Here is a 22904-nt window from a genome sequence, read left to right as displayed (position 1 = left end):
CGAGTAACGTTGATCCAAAAGCGAGGGAAATGCGTATTTTAAGCTAAAGAACATCACACAATTTGTTTTACCGTATCTATTTATTTCTTTCAATCGCTTTTAGAAACATAGTTGGGCTCCCTGCTTCATTGCAAGCTTTGTTACGTTATGATATGGGTTACCACCTTCCCGGCTGCCACCACCGCCACGCTATCGTCTGCTGCTATGTTTCAAGTTTATGACGTGATCACAGAAAAAGACGGCCGCTAACATCGCTTGTATGATACATAAGAGCAGAGAAGCGCTACGCCTGATAACCAAGGAGCGCACCGATGTCGCCGATTCGCTCATTCGTTAAGCTAGACTTCAATCAGCGCTTTAATGCAGCAATTAGTCACTTTTCTTTTTTATTTTTCTCTTGAGTTCGATCATGTGACCCAGCAGCTTACTAGGAGGAGCGTTGAAAAATGTCACGCATTGGGTTCTCTTTGTCATGGAGAAGCTTGTCGTGCCCTGTTATGCTGCGGTTACGCAATTTTTTTATTTTCAAACACAAAAGTGAAATACTTCACGTCATTCGTACGCTCCATGACTGCTGACTTGGAAGCAGTCGAAATTATTATTTCTTATTGTAGAAAACACGCTTTAAACCACGCGTCATGCGAAGCTGCGCCTGCTGCAAATTCGCGGACATTCCGCAGCGCTGAAGGTGGGGGAAAGTTTTTGCCCAATTTCGGGGCAAAAGCAGCTGCCATTTTCAAGATGTTACGTAACATTACGTCTCTTTAAAGCAGGATGAAGTTGCCAATGTGTGACGTGGTTGTTCCCGTCCACTATTTAAATTACATCACGCCTTCTCAGCCAATCATAGAGAGGGCGTGTAGTACAAGCAGTATTCGGCCTGTTTAATTTTCCACTTCTGGCTGCCCGAGGCTGTCCGCGGGCTGCCAGAGGCGAGAGCCGGTCATTCGTTTTTCTCGGGCAGGCCAAAACGTCACTTCCGGTGGCGCCACATCGTCTTCGATTTTTCTGAGTGGGCCACTTCTGGCTCCCCGCAAGCTGTCAGAGCTGCCCGGGCGTTGGTGGTCTGGCGGCGAGAGGGCACAGATCTGGCAGATAGCAGACGACGCTGCTAGAACACGAGAAAAGGAGAGCGGCTCGGGGAGTTTCAAAATAAAATTGCGAATATTTCTCGTTCTTTCGGATTTGATGGTTTGGAGTTTATTTATTTGATATGAAAAATCACTTTTGCGCACATTTCAGTTTATTTTTCGCATTCAAACACCCGCTTTTTTTAACGAGAAGAGAAATGGCATATGATTCGCGCCTAAACGGTCATTTGTGGTTCGTCTTCCGACAGACATGAAGGGCCTATTTGAGCTGGTGGGTGAGGACGGCGTCACAATTCTAGATGAAGCCGTGTCTGTGTTTATTACTTCTGCGAGTACATTGGTTGTTCGCATTCAATAAATGAAAGTTTTCGTTTATTCCTCCGGAAAGAAAAAAAAAAGCTCTCCCGCAGCACTCTGGCGTCGTGGGCTCTTCCAGAAAAGCCGGCGAACACGTCGATGAGCACCATGTTCGCATTGTAGATCCCATGGAGTACGATGGAGTGACATTTCTTGCGATTGTAGTAGCGTCCTTCGGACTCGGAGGGTCTAGAAATGCGGCACCCATAAATCACGCCGATCATGACCGGCAGTCCTCCGCTTCCTCGACGAACGAGAGTGTGGAACGCCCGCTTGTTTAGCGTCAATACTGCTCAGTCGGGCCAGAATATTTCTCGCCCGCTGATAGAAATCTACAAATCCGATGACTCGGTAGACTGCAGCGTGAACAGATAACTCGCTCACGCCGAGTTCGCGATCATGTAGACGGTACCCTGTGTACCGATTTACGATAGGGCAATCAGAACTGTCTTCTGGGCAGGCATTTCGGGGCGTCCTCGCAGGTCTTCGGGGTACAATTCGGCAAACAGGGCTACCACCGTACACCGCGACAGGTGAAACAGTCTCCTGAACTCGAACTCCGGGTAGGTCGGCACAACACTCGCCGTTCTTCCCGCTGGACCATCGCGAGGACGACGCACACATAGAAAACTTCGGCTTAGCAATCGTACTCTTCGCAATCGCAATCGTACCTTCAAGATGACGGCGGTCCGCAAACTAGTCGTCGGGGAGAGCAGCAAGCGCACTTCGTGCTTCGTCCGACATTTTGCCGCTGAAACTGTAGCAGACGACCGAAAAAAAAGTTGTTGTGCAGCGCTCGGTCCCGGCTTCCGGTGCATACTGAGGCGCTTGAACAACGTAATCATGACGCAACTTCCTGCCCGAGAGCAAGCGCCTGGCACCCCGCGGGCTGCCAGAATGCCCGTAAATCGAAAAGGCCCATTGTTGCCGAATAGCAAAGACGGGCCTACGTTGTCATGTCCTGTGCATTTAGTCTAGTTTTTCATTGCCGGCTGAGAATTATGCGCTTTCAGTATATAGAAATAAGGCGCACTTTAGAACTGTAAACAGTAATCGGCATAAAACGTCAAAATGACGAAGCCACACACAACCGCTTTGTCTGCCGGAAGCACGTGACCAAAACAGAAAGCCAATCAGAAAAGATTTCCGGCAAATTCCCCAGTTCCCTGGGAATTTGTGCAGTCCAGAATAGGGCCCTAGAGTGCAGCCAGCGATGAGGTGCGCTAACCAGCGTCACCGCAATTGCAGGTCACGTTTGAATTTTGTTTCTGCGGAGCGTTGTAGACAAACAATACTGCCGCGAACCATGCATGGGATTTGTTTATTTATGTTTTTTTAACGCCCGGCTGCAAGGGGTTGTGTTGTCTCCGTCCCAATTGAAACGCGTGTTCCACTCCTTCTTTTTTATGCCGCACGGGTTATCCCATTCGATAGGGAGAATTTTTAGCCCTAGCGTCACTGCCTGGAATAGTTTTCTTTGAGCTACAGTGTTCCCCATGTAATTCAACGGTTCGAGTAACACCCGCACCAACAGATAAATGCCCGCAGAGCAGTCGCCGCAGCACTCAATATTTCTACACTCTCCTGCGCACGTCACTTTGTTGACTGCTGCTTCGCCACCTGTGTATTCATTGAGTTGTTCGTTTTAGGGGAGCATAAGTTCGCTCGAATAAACTTTTTCCATCATGACAAATGCGTCGTTGTTCGCTACTTGACAATACATTTAGGGGGTACACATCATGACTGCAGGTTACGCAATGGACCTTTTACCAGTAGCGCCCTGCGCATGCGCTATTCTCCTTCCCAGCGACCGATCCACCAATCTTGTGGGGCAAAATGTAAATAAAACGACGCCATATTGGATTAGCCAGTTGCGAGCGCTGAGCCAACTAAGTGCTGCTTCGTTTTTTGAGCCATGGAAGCGGCCGACAGGAGAGCGCTACGGCTGTCACCAAAACTCCGGGTGGCACGTGGGAGGCACTGGGAGAAACACCGGGAACAATTTGTTGAGTGTAATGAAGGCGTTGTTTATTCTCTTCCATTGGATTGTGAAATCCTTCTACCACGCAGGAAAGGCGGAAAAATCAGCGGCATGTTCTAGAATCCCCCAAGTGGTGTTCGGGCGGCCGCCGCAAGAGGGCTACGCTACTAAAAAAAGGTATATTACCTTCTGCTAACATCTTATCTCAGTTAAGCCAGATTCAATTCTGTTTCTCTCATCCTGCTTTACAGAAACTCCCTTCGTTTTCTGAAATACGACACTGTATACGTTTTTTTATGGAAACTCCCTACGTTTTCCGAAATACGGAAGCAGTTTACGTTTTTTTACGTAGGCTGTCTCCATAAAAATACCGATTTTTTACAGTGCACAGCGGTGGAAGCAGGGTCACCTGCAAGGGTTTTCTTATCCATGCGTAGCCATCGACTGCCAACGTGAAAGGCTTTGTTTGTGCGATTTGGCGAACTCGACTTCCTTTTCTTCGTTTGCCACGTATCTAAAGAAAAATCTTCACAAACGGCAAATGTTGATCCTTTCAGCTTGTGCGCCGAACAGAGAATGCGTTGTTTGTCTTTGAAGCAAGTTAGCGTGACTATTATGGGCCTCGGTATTTCGGGAGAAAATTTACCCAGGGTGTGAACACTTTCTGGTTGAGTAGGAGTGGTTCTAATGTTTAGTTTCTCGGAGCAAAATTTAATAATTGTTGCCTCAGAGCTGTTCAAGTCTTCATTGTCTTCGCCTTACACACCGAAAAACAACACATTAGATCGTCGCAGCCTATTCTCAGCGCATTCGCACCAAGATTGTCTAGTATGAAGTTCTTTGTTCATGATAGAAAATGCATTATCAGGACAGCTGGGTGCGGTAGGGTTCAACGAGGCGAAATTTAATTCAAGGGTATAGCTACCCTATAGGTTAATTGTTTATTTTGGTATCGGTTTCTTTTTTGCTTTGCGTTAACACATTTTACTTCAATCAATATTGTTTCTTACCCTGCTTCGATTCGGGGAACAGTGTTTAAAAGACAATACAGCGCGTTTCTTTATTAGGCCTGTCAGTACCTACGGCCACATCAGGCCCCGGGTTCGTCTCAACATCCCCTGAGGGCACAAGCAGTGCATAAAAAAGCAGCACGTACACGTCGTCGGAAGACAAACACTCGCTTGACTGCATCGCTCACTTTGGTTGGGCACGACACCACAATAAAACAGGAATTGTTACTCTTACAACATTCTTGATTCAAGTCACTAACTGTCATGAAGCCAAATAGTGAATGCGTCATTGTTGTAACGGTGTAGCGGGCACGTAAATCCCGCGCCGATACCATTTCGGTGCGTTGAAGTGGCTGGCCAGTGTGGCCAGCCGAGAACTGCGTTTACGTCGAGTTTCGGCAGCTTGTGTCGTCCAGGACTCCAGTTGTCCCGTGGTTGTCCAGTTTTGGCCGGAGCGGGTGATCCCGATTTCAGCATCCCAAGAAGGGATGGCACATAGTAGGGGGACCTGCTTGAAGGCAAATGGTGAATGCCATTGTCGAAGCGGTGTGGTGTCCCCTCCTTTATAGCTGCCAAAATGTCATATGACAATCATGGGCATCTGGGCATTCGCTTTTCAATGTATACAGTTCTTTTACATTCTTCTTTCAATTTGTTTATTATCATAACGAAGTGGTCATGGGAGTCTCTGAGTTATTATTCATTATAAAATTATTACAGTCAAACGAGGCGACTGTTCTGTCGAATTGTTTTTGGTCAAAAATTAAAATGGCTTGTTTATGAGTCTTTAATTCGGCCGGGGCAGTATCCTTTACTAGATTACACATAAGAAGATAGTTCGCCAACTTCTGCGTGATTACAGTCACCGCGACGGATCAAAGGTAGCTTGAGGGGACATTCGCGTGATCAGTGCAGCTGTTAAAAAGCTTGGAAATGATAATTTATTCTCGGGAAGCTTGAGATAGAAGTAACTCAATACCATGGTCAGAAGGCATGACAAGGTAGGGCGACGTGTTAAATTGCTCCGCTTTCAATAAATAAGTATTATATCAACAAGAATGGATAAGTGACCACTCCTAAATTGGGTTTCGCACGCGTAGTCAACCTGCCCAACAAATGTTTGTGGTATTTTTTGGAAGCAGGGCGATATGTTTACCTTAACGGGGCTACGGTTGATGACACGTGGTATTTCTTATGCGAAAAGCTATAACTTCCGCTGCATTAAAATTTACGTTCACTTTCGAAACTGACCAAGAATCCTTTAAGTGAAAGCGAATCCTCCCTCTGTGCGAGTTTTTTGTGTTTCAAAAAATCCCGGGCCTTCTCCACTAACGTAGAACATGGTGAGAGGCAAAGTATACAGTCTACAAATGTATTCTTGGTGGCTTGGCCTTTTCGCCAACGGAGATGACACCGTTGGGGGGTCGAGATGCACACCTTTGGTATAAATGCTGGTGTCTTTGAAGTACGAAGCGTTCTAGGCCGACGCGAAAACGAGTGTTCCGGTATTTTTAGTACGCCTTACGAAGCGTTCCAACGGGAGGCGTAAACGAGTGTCATAGTGTTTTAGTGCCGTTACTACATGAGACGACGATTACGATGACGACGACACGAGACACGGACAGCCCGAGTCCCTAAGGGGCTTTGACCCTAAAAAAGTGCGCCTAATCCATCTTGTGGAAGTGGTTGTGCAGCGAAGCTTTATACACCCCTACCACAGGGTGACTACTGCCAGCTTTCGGTAATCGCGCGCTACACTGTACCTATAACACACTCTATTTAATTTCACTTCAGCACGACGTTCAGAACGGCCTTATGATCGGTGGGATAGACTCGGACTCTGAGATTTCACCACAGTTATATTTTGTAGCACCTGTGGAGCTCCGCAACACCTGGGGGTCGACTGCGACGAACCCAATTGAAACTTTTTCTAGTTTGTTTCGTACAAATGAATCTTTGGCCTGTCTACTGCATATCCGAAACGCAAGTAACCCATAGATGGGCGGCCGAAACGAAGAAGTGGGATGCCATGTGTTGTTGTTAGCTTGCTTTAATTTTTTACCAACTTCTTGCGCATGTGCAAGGGGCGCACATGGCCGCTACATGTGCCGTGGCAGAGCGCACAGCGGCGTGAGAGATCTCGTGACGGTATCACGTGGTATTCAGTGAGAACGCAGTGGATAAACCCGCAGCTGTGGTTGGTGAGTACACCGTCTGTCTCCCCCACTTCCGCATGCGGTCGTAGCTCAGTTGGTAAGACAACGTGCATTTGTCCAGGTTCAGGCGGTGCCAGAAAATATTTTTTTTTCTTTGTTCGCGGGAATTTTCTGTTGACGCCGACGGTCGCGACCGAAACCTTTGCTGGTAGAGGTAGAAAGCTTCGCTTTAAAACTACACAAAACCAGGAAGCCAGAATGCGCTAGCCTGAACATCGTTTATATTACCTTCCGCGAATGCGAGTATGTCTACGTCATGGTATAATGTACAAGCGATTACCCTGAATTGGTCCAAGTACTTCCTCAGGCTTTTTATATTAACCCTCAAAATCGTAAATAACCCATTTTTATCGTGTTTACAATTCTCAACTACAGACTAGAAATTTGTGGATTTCGTCATTGTGAGTTTGAGCCTTACAGGTTGCGATACACGTCGTCAAGGGAAGAGATTTTGATCAAGGCAGCACCGTCTTTTGTTCTGGCGAAGATTCTTGGAAACTCACACGAACCTGTACGACTTTTTCTTTCCTCGCACACTGGCCCTCCAGAAGAAGTCACTGTTTGATCGCGAGAGGTTATCGTTGATAAAGATTGCAGGCAATTTGCCAGACTTACTAAGCATACGGAACTGGCCCGTAGCACTCAGCCATTTCTCTCGCACCGATAGAGACGAAAGCTTTATATGGAAAGTAGCAATCCGGTCAGGCCGTGTAGGTGCCAGTGAAAGGAAATTAGCTTCTCCCTGTTAGGTTCAATTATTTCTAGCTTCTCAGAAATGTCAGCCATATTACTTTAGTGATCCTCGTCGGCACCAACTGCCAACGGTCTTATTTTCACGTCGAATAGGCAGCTGTTTGGCTCAGTTTCGCTTATGTCCTTCAGAAAACGGGCAAATATTATACCCTGCAAAGCCACACTCCATGCGAGAGATGGTACGTTTTATTCAAAATCTTTGGCTACCTTCGTGTTCTTCCAAATCTCCAAAAGGTGATCGTATCGCTCGGACACGAATTGCGCTGATGCCTTTACGTTCGCCGTAGCGGTTTGGCCGCTATGAACTGTTTTGATGAGACTCTGGAACTGACTCGGCAGCAGCAACGAGTTTTAAATCCTAGTCCTATAGTCTACAGGACTCTGGTCAATTTTTCCTCAACCGAAGTTAGCCTAGTTACCACCGGTTGAGGCGCAGAGTCCTTTGACGTGAGCTACTCCCGGCATGTAGGGAAACGCCACTTTCCACGTTTTACCTATCTCACAGCCTTGAACGTGTTTTCACTAATACCGAAGCATTGTTTCCAGGGTGCCACAAACCGCTGCACTCCGAACATAACGAAAGCTCTCATGATTTGGGTAGCGCAATGCGGCAGGAGGCTCATTTCAGAGGGGCTGATATAGAAACAATATAAATAATGCCGAAACAGAATCTGCAATGTGCGGCGCAATATACCAACTAAAAATCTCTCCTGCCACCTGAAAATTAAAAAAACAAAGAAAAGAATGCAAAGGAAATCCTGCCGGCGACAGAAAAATTGTGCACACAGTATCCGTTCACCTAGCGTGTGCACTCTGGAGAGTCGCTCGCTGCTCTCTCGGTGGCGTCTGGGCGACGTATCATGGAGCGGTTCTCGGCAGTCCGAAAGCACGGAAAAAATCCTGCGTTGACAGAGCAGGCACTTTGCGCCGATGGCTCTTACTCCCCGTGGCCGTCACCCCGGCGGTCACCCTTGCCCAAATTGATGCGCCCAGGTGACGTGATCTGTGATGCAACTGTTGCGATGGGCCAGCAAGAGACGTTCGTTTGTCCTTGTCAAGTGCCGGTTGCGATGGACTTGACAACATGAGGTCCGCTACGAAAATTGAGCTGTAATGTTGAGGCGCGTGCTGGCCGGCCGGGGAAATAATCCCTCTTGGCAGTGAAAACGAACGCTACAAAATCAGATCAGGTTTCGATGATTGAAGGGTAGTAGTGAACAGATCTTCCAGAAATTACGAGTGTTCGCTCGCTGCTTTGGTGACAAGAAGAGGATGCAGCATAAATGATGGTCACAAAGTACCCCAGGTAAAAATTATTGCTTTATCCCAAACAAATACCTTAAAAACTTGCTTGAAATGCTTTTCTCTATTTCGTGAAGTTGGCGCTGTCTTCGTGCACTAATTACGTCGTTCCAGCGATGTGCCGGCTATTGGCCGGCTCATTTTATATTTAAGCAATGGACGCATTTTATAGCCACTTTGAATTATATCGCAACAAAAGCAAAGTAGAAACTGGAAAGCGTATCTTCTCCGACGAGCAACTAACACGGAAACGCTTTGTGAGGCAATAACTACATCTTTGGACGGCTTTCAAGCACAAAACTTTGCGGGTATGATTTTACCACAGTTGCAGAGTTCCTTAAGGCGCCCCATTCTCGACTCCATGTATGCGCCGTGAACTGGGAATTCGCTTGAAGCGTTGTGTGATTGGTTTTGAGTTTTTGTCGCGTGCTTACCGCTGACATGCGCCTGTGTGCATTCATCATTGTGACGTTTTGTGACGTTTACTTGCTAGAGCTTTACAGTTTTCCCAAGTTTTATATTTTCCTCTACTGAATGCGCAGTATTCTTGTCCGGCAATAAAAAAAACAGACGAAATGCTTTAGACACAAGAACGTAGGCCTGTTCTTGCTATTCAAGAACGAGGGCCCTATTCTTGACTGTACAAATTCCTTGGAAATCGGGGAATTTGCCGGCAGTTTTTTCTGACTGGCTTTCAATTTTGGTCACGGGCTTCCGGTTGACAAAGCGGTTGCGAGTGCTGTCGTCATCTTGACGTTTTATGAAGTTTACTGTCAACAGTTCTACAGTTTGCCTTATTCTCGCAACGTGAAGCGGACAATTCTCGGTCGCCAACGAAAAACTACACTAAATGCACAGGACATGACAACGTACGCCTGTCTTTGCTATTCAACAACAATATTGCTTGTAATACACCCCTCTCTGTGATTGGCTGAGAAGGCGTGACGTAATTTAAACAACTGGGGGGGAACAATCACGTCACACATTGGGAACTTTAACCTGCGTAAAAGGGACGTAATGTTACGTAACAGCTTGAAAATGGCGGCTGCTTTTGTCGCGAAATAGCGCAAAAAATTTCTCCCACCTTCGGCGTCGCAAAATGCCCGCGAACTTGCAGCAGGCGCAGTTTCGCATAACGCGCCGTTTAAAGCATGTTTTATACCGAAACAAATTGTACTTTCGACTGTTTCCAAGTCAGCGATCATGCAGCATACAAATAACGTGCAGTATTTTGCTTTTACGTTTGGCATGAAAATAAAAATGATTTTTTGGCGTAACCACAACATTCTTACTACATTCTTACTACATTGAATTCTTACTACAAAGGCATTCTCTTTTTTTTTCAGTTGATTTATGTTGCCTTCGTAATTTGCGTTTCTCACACTTGTTTCTTTTCTTTGTTTTTTTCCTTGTGTTTATTCCTTTGCAGTTATGAAATGTTGTACCCACCCCCTCTGTATGCCCTAAGGGCGCTGAGGGTACTCTAATAAATAAATAAATAAATAAATAAATAAATAAATAAATAAATAAATAAATAAATAAATAAATAAATAAATAAATAAATAAATAAATAAATAAATAAATAAATAAATAAATAAATAAATAAATAAATAAATAAATAAATAAATAAACATAAGAGGGCAGTACAAGCCTCTCCATGACAAAGAGAACCCAATGCGTGGCATTTGTCCATACTTGTCCCAGTAAGCTTCTGGGTCACATGATCAAACTCAAGAGAAAATAACAAAGAAAAGTGACTCTTTTGTTTGTTACGGCGCTGATTGAAGTCGAGCTTGAGGAATGAGTGAATCGGGGACATCAGTACGCTCTGCGATTATGAGGCGTAGCGCTTTTTTGATCTAATGTGTCATACAAGCGATCGTCGCGGCCGTCTTTTTCTGTGATCACGCCATAAACTTGTAACATAGCAGCAGACGATGGCGTGGCGGTGGTGGTGGCCGGGTAGGTGATAACGCAACAAAGCTTGCATTGAAGTAGAGATCGCAACTATGTTACTAAAAGCGATTGAAATAAATAATTAGTACAGTAAAAAAAATTGTGTGGTGTTCTTTAGCTCGACATCTGCCTTTCGCTCCCTTTTGGATCAACGTTACTCGATCGCCTTGTGGTGTTGACGCTACTTCCGACCTGCAGAAATGTGTTTCTCTTGCCAGCCTCTGCTACAGTCTTAATTTTCAATGTCAATTGTTTTTATATCTTTTATGCACAATATTTTACACCTTGGGTGAGGTCTCTATGAGTGAAGCGTCAAATTACACTGCATGTTCTCAGAGCTATACGTGCATCACCTCACTGATTGCTTACGTTGTGCTTACGTAAAAAACTTGGCGAATTTTCCGGGAATTAGTGCAGTCGAGAATAGGGCCACAGCAGAGTTACTGGATATAGACAGTTGCGAAACTCCCCATAGGCCCCATGTATCGAAAGCCGGTCTTCGGTTGCCCCCCTGCGCCGGGGCAAGCACGGGGCAAGTTGACTAGCCTGTCGTCTGTCGGCAGGAGGTTGAAGCAGTACTCAAGTGCTTGCGGCTGCTGCCGTAAGTCATAAAAAGAAAAGCCGCAAAAACACAAGTAAATTTTACGTAATTATTGTGTTTTAATTTAAAAAGCAATCTTGATTTTACAGAAGAATTTTGAATAATAATAGTTTAGCGAAGTTCCGTTTTTATCTCCTAGGTTCCACGCGCGTCGACTTGCCCCTCAGCTTCCACGGAGTGGGGGGGCTAGCGCCGCCCGGATTCTGAAGCGGAGTTTCGCAACTGTCTATATTGAGTAACTCTGGGCCACAGGGCCCCAATATGGCTTCTAGGTCACGCTGTCTCCATGACTGGCTTAGAAATGACATAGTATGTTCAGTTGGCAGAGACATTTACGGCACACATTGACAATTTATGCCTGAATAAAAATGATATGATATTACGTAACAGCTTCGAAATGGCGGCTGAAGTCGCCTTGAAATAGGGCAAAACATTTCACATCCAATCGGTGACCTGAAATCCCCGTGAATTAGCAGCTGGCGCTGTTTCGCATGTCACGCGGTGTAAAACTTTTTTCTAGTGACTGAAAAAGTTGGTGGCCATCAAGGTGTGCGACAGTGGATATCCAGCAAAGCGGTTGGAAACTACTGTAAATGGGGTGGAGGAGGGTATTAAATGTTTCTCGTCGTCTTGGCAGGCTTTTTTTTGTCGGTTGCGCTCGGCTAGTGTCACTAGATAAGCTTACCGAGTATCGGCGCTCTTTTCTCGTATCTCGTATTGGTTCGTGCCGCAGCCATGATAATTGATCAGTTCGCATTACGTGACATTTGTTTACAAAGATACGGTTCATGGGCGCCGCCATATTTTTGTTTTTTCGTATTAGTCGGTTAACTATGGTAAGCTTAGCTTGTCCTCCCTGCTCTGCGGCTACGCACGACTGACGTCGTTCCAAATCCGAATCAAAGATACCGCGTGTAAAGGAATTTCAGCAGCATAATTGTGTCCAAAGATGCGACAAATGCAGGGCCCTACCCAGCGTGACGCATGCTTGCGGTGACCTGGGCAAGAACTGGTCTGTTTAGTGAGACTAGTCCTGCGCAGGCTTCAGAGATACTCTGCAAACATAATCTTTACCAGGAACACATGGTGGTGGTGTCCCATTGTTCATAGGCGCCTTATCATCCATATTATTTGGATGCTTGCTTTGTGGTTTCCGTACATGAATTCTGAGCTGCATGTTGTATGCATTATTAGCCTGACCCATGCGCTCGGCGTCTTAGGTCTTAGTACCTTGGCGGTTTTGCCAACAGATATCGTTTTTCCCCACGTGATGAAATCGTTGTGAGGTAAAGGTGTACAGGTTTGCTGTAAAATAATAGTTTTCACTTGTTCCAAGTCAGCGATAACGGAGTAATAACGTCCCGTGTTTTCTTTTATGTTTAGGAATAATACAGAAGATATTAGTTTGGCGTAGCAGCAATAAAAAAAGTTCCTACAAGCGCTGTTCAAAAAACCCGACACATGGCACATGTCCAAACTCCTCCTACTAAGCTTTCGGGTCACGGGGTCTAATTCGAGGGAAAGATAACAAATAAAACTGACTGTTTTAGTCATTACTTCGATAACTGAGTTCCAGCTTCACGAATGAGCAAATCGGCGGCAGCAGTACTCTCTGAAGTTTTCCGACGTAGTGTTTTGCCATCACTACGGCGTAATACAACCGATAATAACGATTCTCGTTTTCTGTGGTCACGCCGTCAACTTGTTACATAGCAGCAGAGGATAATGTGGCGGTGGTGACGGAAGGGAAGATGATAACTCAGCAGAGCTTGCGTTGAATAAGACAGATAAATTATGTTAAAAAGCTAATAATAGAAATAGATACGCAAGAACTGCTCGCCAATGCACCCTGTGAAGGTGGTCAGAAAGCAGGGCTGTAAACGACACCCACAACGACTACCCATGCCACGTTACCTGAATTCGCACACATGGCTCTAAAAAGAGTTAAACCAGAGAGAAGTGAATTTTATGCGAACCCTTTATTACTTCAAATAGATATTCTTTCCTAGGGTAAATCAATGCTTGATTCATTACCGGTGGATGATTTAGTACATGAGTGAAAACACCTTTTTTAAATTAAAGGAACCTCAAACCCGGTCTTAGACGATGTCACTTCTCCTCTGTATCTGCCGCCGCCGACGGATACGATGAGATCGGCGGCAGAGACGGAGAAGTGAGATGCCATACGTTGATGTGAGCTTCCTTAATTTTTATTACTCATGGCGCGCACGCGGCCGCTACACGTGCCGTGGGCAGAATGCACAGCGGCGGGAGAGGTCGTATGAAGCTATCACGTGGCATTCAGCGAGAACGCAAGGGGTAAACTTGCAGATGGGCTGGGTAAGAGCGCTGTCTGTCTACGCCGTCTCCGCGTGGACTGGTAGCTCAATCGGCAATACAACGGGCTTTCACTACGTTTCTCTCTTTGTTCCAGATTCAATTCTTGGCGGTGCCAGTAACTTCTTTTATTCCTTCGCGGTAGCTTTCTGTTGACACCAACGTACGCAGAGGGTAGAGGTGAAAAGCTTCGCTTTAAAAGATTGTTTTAGGTTCTCTAGCGCAACACTCGCCTTTCGCTCACTTTTCGACTAACATCAATTGATCGCCTTGTGGAACTGACGTACATTTTTACCTTAAGAAACGTGTTTTTCGTACCTGCATGAGCTGCCGTCCTAAATTTTGCTTGCGTTTGGATCAACGTTACTTGGTCGCCTTGGGATGTTGACGCCAATTTTAACCTGAAGAAATGTGTTTCTTTGGTCATGCGCGGTTGCTGCCATAATTTTTTTAATGGATACAAAGTGTTTTTACATCTTTTATGTCCCATATCTGATAACTTGGCTGTCATCTTTATAAGCGGAGGGTCAAATTGCACTGCAAGTCATCACAGCTTTATGTGCACACGTCACAGATTGCTTACGGTTTACTTACGAAAGGACCCTGCGAATTCATGAGCCATAGAATTTGTTGTTAGAATGAAACACATTCTCCAGAGCAAAGCTTTGGTAGCCTCAGTAATGGCGAGTGCCCCACCAGAAACGCACTGCTGGTAAGTCAACCCGCTGATTATGATGAAAAGTCAGAACGTTTAGAGATCATGATTCGTGTCCACCTAGGCTTCCTTTAGAACCCCCCAAAAATTAAATCCCATTTCGTCAGCTAGAATGGTTGCACGCGAAGCCTTCTCCCATGCAAACTGAACCAAAGGCAAATTCCGCAGCCAACAACCACGCAACGAACACAAGCAAGGAAGACCGAAGCGGAGGCTCTACGCCAGGGCAGAGCAGCAAATCCGGAAGTTGGTAACAAACAAGCGGAAGTGCAACGCAAGCGGATAATCCTTGCCAACACAAACGGGACGGAAACACCAGCGCATTGAGATACCCGTGACGCAAGGCGGCGCCGACTCATGTTTCAAGCGGGACGCTCTGCTTCTCTTTTGCACCATATTTCACAGGTGTAGAACTGGCTTCCCATTTTTCTGTTTCACGCCTTCGATGTGAGTGACAGCAGAATGCCATGTACGATCGTTCAGGCACTTTCAAGTGGCCTTTATCCTATCTAGTAAAATTGGCCGTGCACGGTGCAGCCACCGGAGCATATCGACGCGCTTATCTCATAAGGCAGATAAACCGCGTCCGGCGAAGACCCAGGAGGGCGGCTGATTGCCGTCCTGCTGACCAGACGCTCTCGTAGCGACTGCGGTGACAGCGTACGGCCACGGTCTCTACACGCCGTTGAACATGGCTCATGGCAGACAGGAGTTCGCGCTGGTCGGGTATTCGGAATACCTTGAAAGGAGGCCCCTCAAGTTTGTGGAGCCCATACCGCCGTCCAGAATCTGCGGCGCGTGTGGCAACATTCCGAGGTTGATGTATACTCTCATGTGTGGCCACACCCTCTGCGAACCTTGCTACGAGGGCTGCGCGACCCCATCCGAGTGTGTCTGTCCGCTAGACGGGGAAGTTTGTGACAGAGACGACGTCAGCAGCAAGGAATACCGGGCGGAGCAGCTGCTGAGGAGAAAGGTGAGGACTCATGGATGGGGGCGGATCCATACGACGGATTGTTATGGGGAAGGCTTGGCTCTTATACTAACAAGAACGAGCATTAGGTCTCACCTTACTGTTCAATTTCCGTTGATCAGGCATAAAATTTATCGTTCCACCGCAATCCAAAACTGCCTGAGAGAACTGCGGATGTGCGCAGTTGTGAATCCATCAACCTGTGTGGATGTGAATGCATTATTGTGGCATGATCGGTAAAGCCCCTGTAATTATTATCGCGCAAAAATTGGGAACTCAGAAAGCAATCATATCTCGCTAGATTTCTATAAACGGCTAACGCAGCGGCCACTGCGCGACTTCAAGCCGCCGTACAGCCCTGATATGCTCGCCGTTCCACGGTTTTGCGCTAGTGAATTTGTGATATGAGGCGAAAAATTAAGCATTTTAGCGTTAGTTAGCTTGATATATTTGTTTAGTTTTGAGAAAGCAAAACGTTTTACTTTAGGTTTTGATTCACAACTACGTTATTTAACCCTTTCGGCCCTGGTGTCCTATATTTAGGACATTAACCAAAAGTCTTCTAGCAATTTGATAACAAAACGAAAACAGATAGTTTTCTGGAAATAGTTCTTTAAGGATGCCCCTTCCGATTGATATAACTATTGTTCGTTTTTTGCTATAGCTGAACACATGAAAGAGGCCGGCATTGCAGTGAAGACCAAATTGACGTCAGGGTGACTCCAAGGACTGAAGTCATAGTTAGTTTACATGGCTGTCAATCGAAAAATATTTGCACTACCATCTTCAATTTTTGTATGTGGGTTAAGTTCTTTCCAAAATTCAGGAAAACAAGCAAAAATATTTCTCTACTCGAATTTAAAATTTTAATTGCCTAATGACCTAATGAGTTCTCATGCCAGTAGATCGCTAATTACATGCATCACAAGCTCAATTTTTTGTTTGTAAACTAATAGGGTACAAATATTAAAGAAACCACATAGAAAAAATCTTTCCAGTAGAAAGAAAAAATTCAGGGCTGAAAGGGTTAAATCGACGCACTTGCTCTCACTGAATTTCATGGAACGGCCAACATTCTGCGTACGGTCTACAGGCCCTACTGTATAAATGGCATCATAGCATTATTAGGCATGACTTTCGATGCACGCAGTCGTGTAAAATTTCACCATCTCTCGACGCTTCTACAGTCTAGGCGTAGCTGGTTTAAAAAAAAAAAAAAAATTGGCTCCAATCCACGGTTGGAAAGCAAAGCTGTAAACGACACCCACAACAATTGCTCATACGACGTCGCTTGAATCCACACATGGGCTCCAAAAAGAGTGAAACCAGATATTCTGCAAGCCTTTACCTGGGATTCGCGGGGGCGGCGTTCCGAACGCAGCAGAAGTGTCGGCCGCGACGGGCTAGAGGGGCGGACGCCGCCGCTGTAACCTAGCCAAGCGTCGGCGAAAGGAAACGGAGAGGAACGTCTTTCGAAGGGTGCGACAGCGGAGCCTAGCGATCCTAATGGTCTAGCGCGGGGCTACACCACCAGCGCAGACACAAAAACAATTCGCCATGTGCGCTTAGTGATTCCAATTTATACTGATTTACAGTAGTTCGTTTAGTAAGTTTGAGAATTGCGAGAAAGCTGAGGGAACTTTTATAATCGCTATTCAAAAGAACCAGTTGTTCCTTTCGCCTTTTGTAAGACTTGTTTAAACGCAACCGAATTGGTAATCACCAATTTAGAAAGCGCAGTCCAATTCATTGCAGGCAGTGCGCAAAAGATAGCATTTTTATAGCGGCCAGATGTCTGAATGGGGTCTCTACATTTTGTATTCCCGTCCTGCAAACCAATCCTTAACGTATTTTTCCCGTACCACCCCTTAATTCCGTTGGGTCCGGGTTACCCAGTAGGGGCTGCCGAACAAGTTAATCAAGCCGTGCGAAAGAAGCGCGCATTGGACGCGAAACTGCGCCAAAGCAGGCCCAAAAACAACCGTCACAAAAGCAGACGACAGAACCCACGAAAGGGTCCCGCCGATGCCCTCGCCGGAGTGAGCGCGGGGAACGCTGGGCAATAGCGGCCTATCGCCGCGCCATCTACACTATGCTCCGTGAGTGAAAAGCGCTCTGCCCGTCCCCCTGCCGCGTTGGGAGTTTCTTGTCCCGCAGCAACGAAAGAACCGTCGGATGGGAAAGGTAGAAAGCTTTGCTTTAAAAATTGCACCTGTCCACGCAGCATCCTACGCAACTAAAGGCGTAGAACATACTCATGTGGGATGCTACCAGCCGTTGCCGTGAAAATGATAATCTCATTTGCTCCGCCTGAGTTCTTTCCTACGATGGATTCCCGTATTTCCCCGCAAACGTTCTCTGGCAGTAATCACTCGTGTATTCTAGTCGTGTGTTCTACTCGAGCTTCGTGAAGTACTGGAGTAAACATGAGCCTTGACTTAAAGCGCACGGGGGGAGGGCCTTATTGTTCAAGCCTGGTTTCGCCTTGCGTGGTACATATGAGCGAGACTGCGTTTATGGGCGGGAGAGTGGAATGATTAGGAATAATTAGGAAGAAAGGAAGTAAAAGTGAAGTTGAAGAGAGGGTACAATGACCGAGGGTCGTAGAGGGAGGCGAGAAGGCGGGTTAGTACGTAGGAACTTGTGGAAGGGAAGCGAAAGGGGAGGGTTGTAGAGGAGTAACGTCATTACCTGGCGGGACACTGGGAAGAGCACCTCAGGCTTTAATATAACTATTACTCGCTGTCTCCTTTGTTGAGGCGGCTAAAACTGTTTGGTTATACCTTCCTTTCACCGATGCACGCATGTACACGGGAGATTTCTGATCCTTAGCCAAAGTCTGCTCGTCACTTTCGAGCAGCGTGTTCCGCCGCAAGCATGATTTGCGTATCTTCCGGGCGCCAGACAGCAAAAACGAAATTGGGGGGCGCTGCTTGTTAATCACAAGGACTCGGGTGTGGTCTGTCTAACCAACCATCAGCACACAGGAGGAGAGAACGAATGGAGGAATCAAACGTTTATTCCGCAGGTTAGCGCATTAGCCAGCGCATTAGCCAGTTGTTGGAAATGCTTTCGTGGCTGCTAAGGCAGTCTCTTATTGATAAAGACACGAACGGTGGGTGCGGCGAATCTCGGCCGATGGGTGCAGTCGTACAGGACAAGCTCGACCCCCATAGACTGAACCACCTATGTGAAAAGCATAATCGCGGCCCCTGACAGCGCTTGTGAGACATCGCTGACAGCGCGCTTTGAGCGCTTTGAGAGAAACACATATATTTGGTACGAAGGAAAGGCCACATGCCGATGTCGCGGGTTTGTCTCCACCGGCTAGCGTGCATGAGCCTAGGCACCCGCTGTTCTGGAAAATGGCGCCTAGGTGGCGTCTAGGTGGATACTGTGGTGGCCTCTACGCATGACGAGGCACCTGTTGCCCCCTTCCCGCACAACCTGAACGACTCCAAAAATCCAGTGGCTGTGGTGGCGCCTCCACAGACTGCCACGCGCCCCCTTAGTTCTCTGTTGTGCAACCTTCGACTCCATTATGTTTTAATCAGCGTGTGTAGGTTCAGCTTTCGCAGTGTTCTATGTTGCTACGAAGGTTCAGGCCATGAACTACTGTACGTGCGACAAATGTCAGCGAACGTTTACAGGCCTGTGAGTAAAAATTTTCAACAACCAAAGCAATGTGCTTAACATGGTTGTTATCCTTGCCTTTCATACATCGAAAAAACGTGCAAGCTGCACATCTTTAAAATTCGAGTTGTGCGTTGCTTTTTTCCTCCACGAAAGAAATACCGACGAGCTTGCAGATGACAACCGGCATTAAGGCCGCAATCCGGGCAGCTTACCTATCCTGCACATTGAAATAAGGATATGAGGACTCTAAAAGTAACTAACGTGTGCATGTGTGTCTTCGGTATTTAGCTGCACCTTTGAGCCGACAAGTCGTCACCTGACACTTTGCCACTTATGCGGCCTGTTCATAGCGTAAATGGGTGTTAACGCAAAACAAAACAAAAAAAAAACTAACCAGATGCGGCATGTTCTCGCTGCAACTAAATGCAATAGATTACTTGACCGTTCACACACTTTCCGTAATATATGTTTACAGACACCCGATGACCTGACCTTACCTCCGTTCACTTTGGCCGCCAGTTTTGGAATAACTTGTCACACAGCCCACAGCCCACAAATACGATTCACGTACCACAATTGCATTTGGATCGCAAAACGGCGTTGTAACCACCCCGTCGCAAGGAAAATTTAGGCAGGCAAATGTTTGTGACCGTTGGTGCGGAATAACTTAACCTTCGCATTTCTGTGTAAATGTTGCTACCAATGGTGCTCCTCGCTATAAGTGCAGGGTTACAAAAATGACACGTGCAAAACATGTCCACGTAACTTCACACGTCAGTGAAGATGTCGTCGAACGACGAGTTCTACGACTTATGCCACGTATCTGACTCTTGTGGTTTCTCCCCGCGTACCTCTCACGTTGTTGCCCTCCTCCAGTCTCACTGGTCTCACGATAAACGCAAAGAATGTTCTGAATTCAATCCAATTTTTCCTAGTTGCGCTGCTGGCGGTGAAGTTGTTCGGACCTTTTCTTACTGAAACTTACACTATGTCGTTTTCTATATGTCTCGCCGTTTTCTCTCCTCTCCTTCACGTAGGTGCACTGCTGGAACGAAGCCAACGGCTGCCGTGTTGTCCTCCCGGCTTCCCAGGTCGCCCAGCATGTTAACGGCGATTGCCGGCACCACGTGACCCGCTGCCCCACCTGCTCAGCAGTTGTGCTGAGCCACGACATTTGTGCACACCTGAAATCTCAATGTGCAGCACTTGTATTGCATTCGGCATCTCTAACACAACAGAGGACAGATAACAGCGAAAATACACAGTTCGCAGCGTTTGAAAGAAAGGTAGAGCAGCAAGTAGGCAAACTAGACGCTAAGCTTGCTCAACTGTCCATGGAGAGCGCCTCGCAGAATGACAAGCTCGTTAACGTTTGCCACAACATAAATCATTTAAAGGAAGCACTAACAGATCACTTTGGGACCGCCTCGACTCAAACTCGCGATCGTTTCGATCGTAACGAAGCGGAGATAAAAGCGCTGCTAGCACAGGAAAAAACGATCGAACAACGAGTAGGCGAACTTGACGCTAAGCTTGCTCAATTGTCCTTGAAGACTGACTCTAAGAGCGGAAAACTTACTAAACTTTGCCAGGACATCAATCGGCTAACACAACAGTTTGGGCCTGCCTCAGATCGCAACGCAGCTGAGATGAAAGCCGTTTTCAATGAAAAATGTGAAGCATTGATTACCGCCATAACCTCGGTATTAGGATCGGTTCCAAGTTACCCAAAAACGCATCAGCAGGTTATAAAGGGATATGCGGCCCTCAAAGCAATAGCACTAAAAGAAGGTTTCTCTCGTACCATGAGCGACAAAGTTTATCTCCAGCGCTACCTAATCTCTTGGGGAATTATTTTTATTAAAGAGGGTGACATCGTGTACATTGCTTTGCGCATTGAGCTCCACGAGGGTACAGAGGACGAGTTCCTTGACTGGCCATTTACAAAAGCAATGAATCTCAGCCTCATCCACCCGAAGACGAGACAGGAACTGCACGTTGGCGGGATGCCTAGTACCGCGGAGGATAATAAGGCAAATTATTGTAGACCAATAGGGGGCAGTAGCAACCAACCCGTATATTTTCCCGAAGCGAGGTTTCAGTCAAGTGACATCGAACGTGATGGTTATGTTGAGGAGGATCAGTTGCTACTAAGGCTCGAGGTGCTCTAGTGAGGGTATGTCCATACGCACAGTGTCTTATGAAACCCCGCTGATGCCAAACGCCTCGTGAATAGAAGATAATTTTAGAAATAATCGGCAAGTTTACTACGTTCATGCGTTAAGAATACGTTTGCACAGGTAGTATGGTAGAAACACGGCTCTGAGAAATTATTGTACAGTGAAACACAAAGAATGCTTTCCTTCAAATTGAACGTACTTCAGATCGACTTGCTCAAAATAAAGTTTGTAGCAATGATATGCCCTCTCAGGGGTGATGTCTTACTTCTCAAGAGAAGGGAAAGCTAAGTATCCCGGAGAAGAAAGAAGTGCACAGTTTAAACTGTCACTCGCTGGCTTTAAAGTGGGGAATTAGTCAGACTCCGCAGCACGACTGTTGTGGTTTCCAGTTTCGAAGGCAAGGCTGTTTCTTGTTCTAGGTAAGCGAGGAAGTACCTATCTATCTCTGCGTGTATTTCTCACCGAACTTCACCCAATCCGTCATAAATCCATTTTGATATTTATTCCTCTATAAGAAATTCCGAGCCGTGTTTGGCTATAGAGATAAATAGTGCAAGTAGTGCGCCAACATGGGTTTTCACTGTGGGGTTTGTACTACTTACGCAAGTAACAGCTGTTTTAACGTATTCGGTCGCACTCTGGTGATTTCGACTGAACGGAGGGCAGAGAGCCGCATTTGAAGGGCGAATAACTGTCAAAGAATGTGCCCTCAAAAGCGCGCTAAATTTAACATGATGACAAAGGCCTGGAGACTCGGAATGTAATGATCAACGGTTGCCTTCGCCGACCGTGGTTGACATTACCTCGCTTAACAGCTCGTCCACTCCTAGTACCATGCACAACTTTCCAAGGACACCAGGCTCCTGCCAGGCTTCTCTCACTCTACGCTGCGAATCAGTTACCGGGAATAGAAATGCTCCAAAGCATTAAACCCGTGATCTAAGGTTGCGTGCCACAAATAAACAATACAGCTATATAAAAGCTGGAGGGGGTATGGTTTAAATCAACAGTGATGTTCGGAGAAATTATCGCACATCTTGGTCAATCCTGGTATTTTCGAGAAACCACACAATGCATGATTGGCCCCAGTTAGAGCTAGGAAGAAAGCACTAAGCGTACTTACCCGATGCCCTGTAAATCCGCTGTGTGAGCAGTACTGGAAATTTTCAGGGAATTGTGGGCATATTACCATCCACCAGGGCATATTATGGGCATATCATGGGCATATTATCATCCATAGACATAGTATCAGGTTATCCTGTTTGCAACGGATCCAGCTTTGAGGCCGCTTTACTCGCATTCCTTCATGCGGAAATATTTACAATTTCTTATTTTGAGCTTCTTCTCACCTCAAACTTCAGCCCTAGTTCGCCTTGTTCTCTGCTTTTGTGATTTCGGTGCGCTATTCATGTATTCACACTTACACCTATTCATTCAACCGTAGTTTTGCTTGCTTTCCTCTGCCTTGCAATTGTGTTGTATTACCACATCCCCCTCCACTTATGTGATGCCCTGACGGGCACTTAGGGTGCTCAAAATAAATAAATAAATAAATGAATGAATAAATAAATAAATAAATAAATAAATGAATGAATGAATGAATGAATGAATGAATTTAATAAATAAATAAATAAGTGAATAAATAAATGAATAAATAAATAAATAAATAAATATTCTGTGGTGTTGAGGCAAAGCTTTATGTGCCCTATTTTCAACTCAGTGAATTCCCCGGGCTTTTGCTGTGTTTTTTGCATAGGAAAAACTTAGCAATCAGTGACGTGTACACTGATCGACAT

The 22904-nt window shown here is 46.1% G+C and overlaps 1 protein-coding gene across 2 annotated transcripts in view; it reads left to right on the top strand.

The window, feature by feature from the left end:
• Positions 1-22649, top strand: part of LOC144137959 (TNF receptor-associated factor 5-like) — a 199709-nt gene extending 177060 nt beyond the window's left edge. Inside the window, exons 1-2 of one of the 2 annotated variants that reach the window (XR_013315773.1) lie at positions 14546-15295; positions 19966-22649. The gene's annotated coding sequence lies outside the window, so the exon portion shown is untranslated. Of the gene's footprint in view, positions 1-14545; positions 15296-19965 lie in introns of those variants that run through there. The other variant, XR_013315774.1, reaches the window with a different exon arrangement.
• Positions 22650-22904: the final 255 nt, after the last annotated feature.

The sequence above is a fragment of the Haemaphysalis longicornis genome, unplaced genomic scaffold (genome assembly GCF_048455015.1).
Source record: "Haemaphysalis longicornis isolate Haplotype H1 unplaced genomic scaffold, Haemaphysalis longicornis Haplotype H1 scaffold_5, whole genome shotgun sequence".
Taxonomy (NCBI): Eukaryota; Metazoa; Arthropoda; class Arachnida; order Ixodida; family Ixodidae; genus Haemaphysalis; species Haemaphysalis longicornis.
The sequence above is the reverse complement of the archived record's forward strand: the minus strand, read 5'-3'. Positions and strand labels throughout refer to the sequence as shown.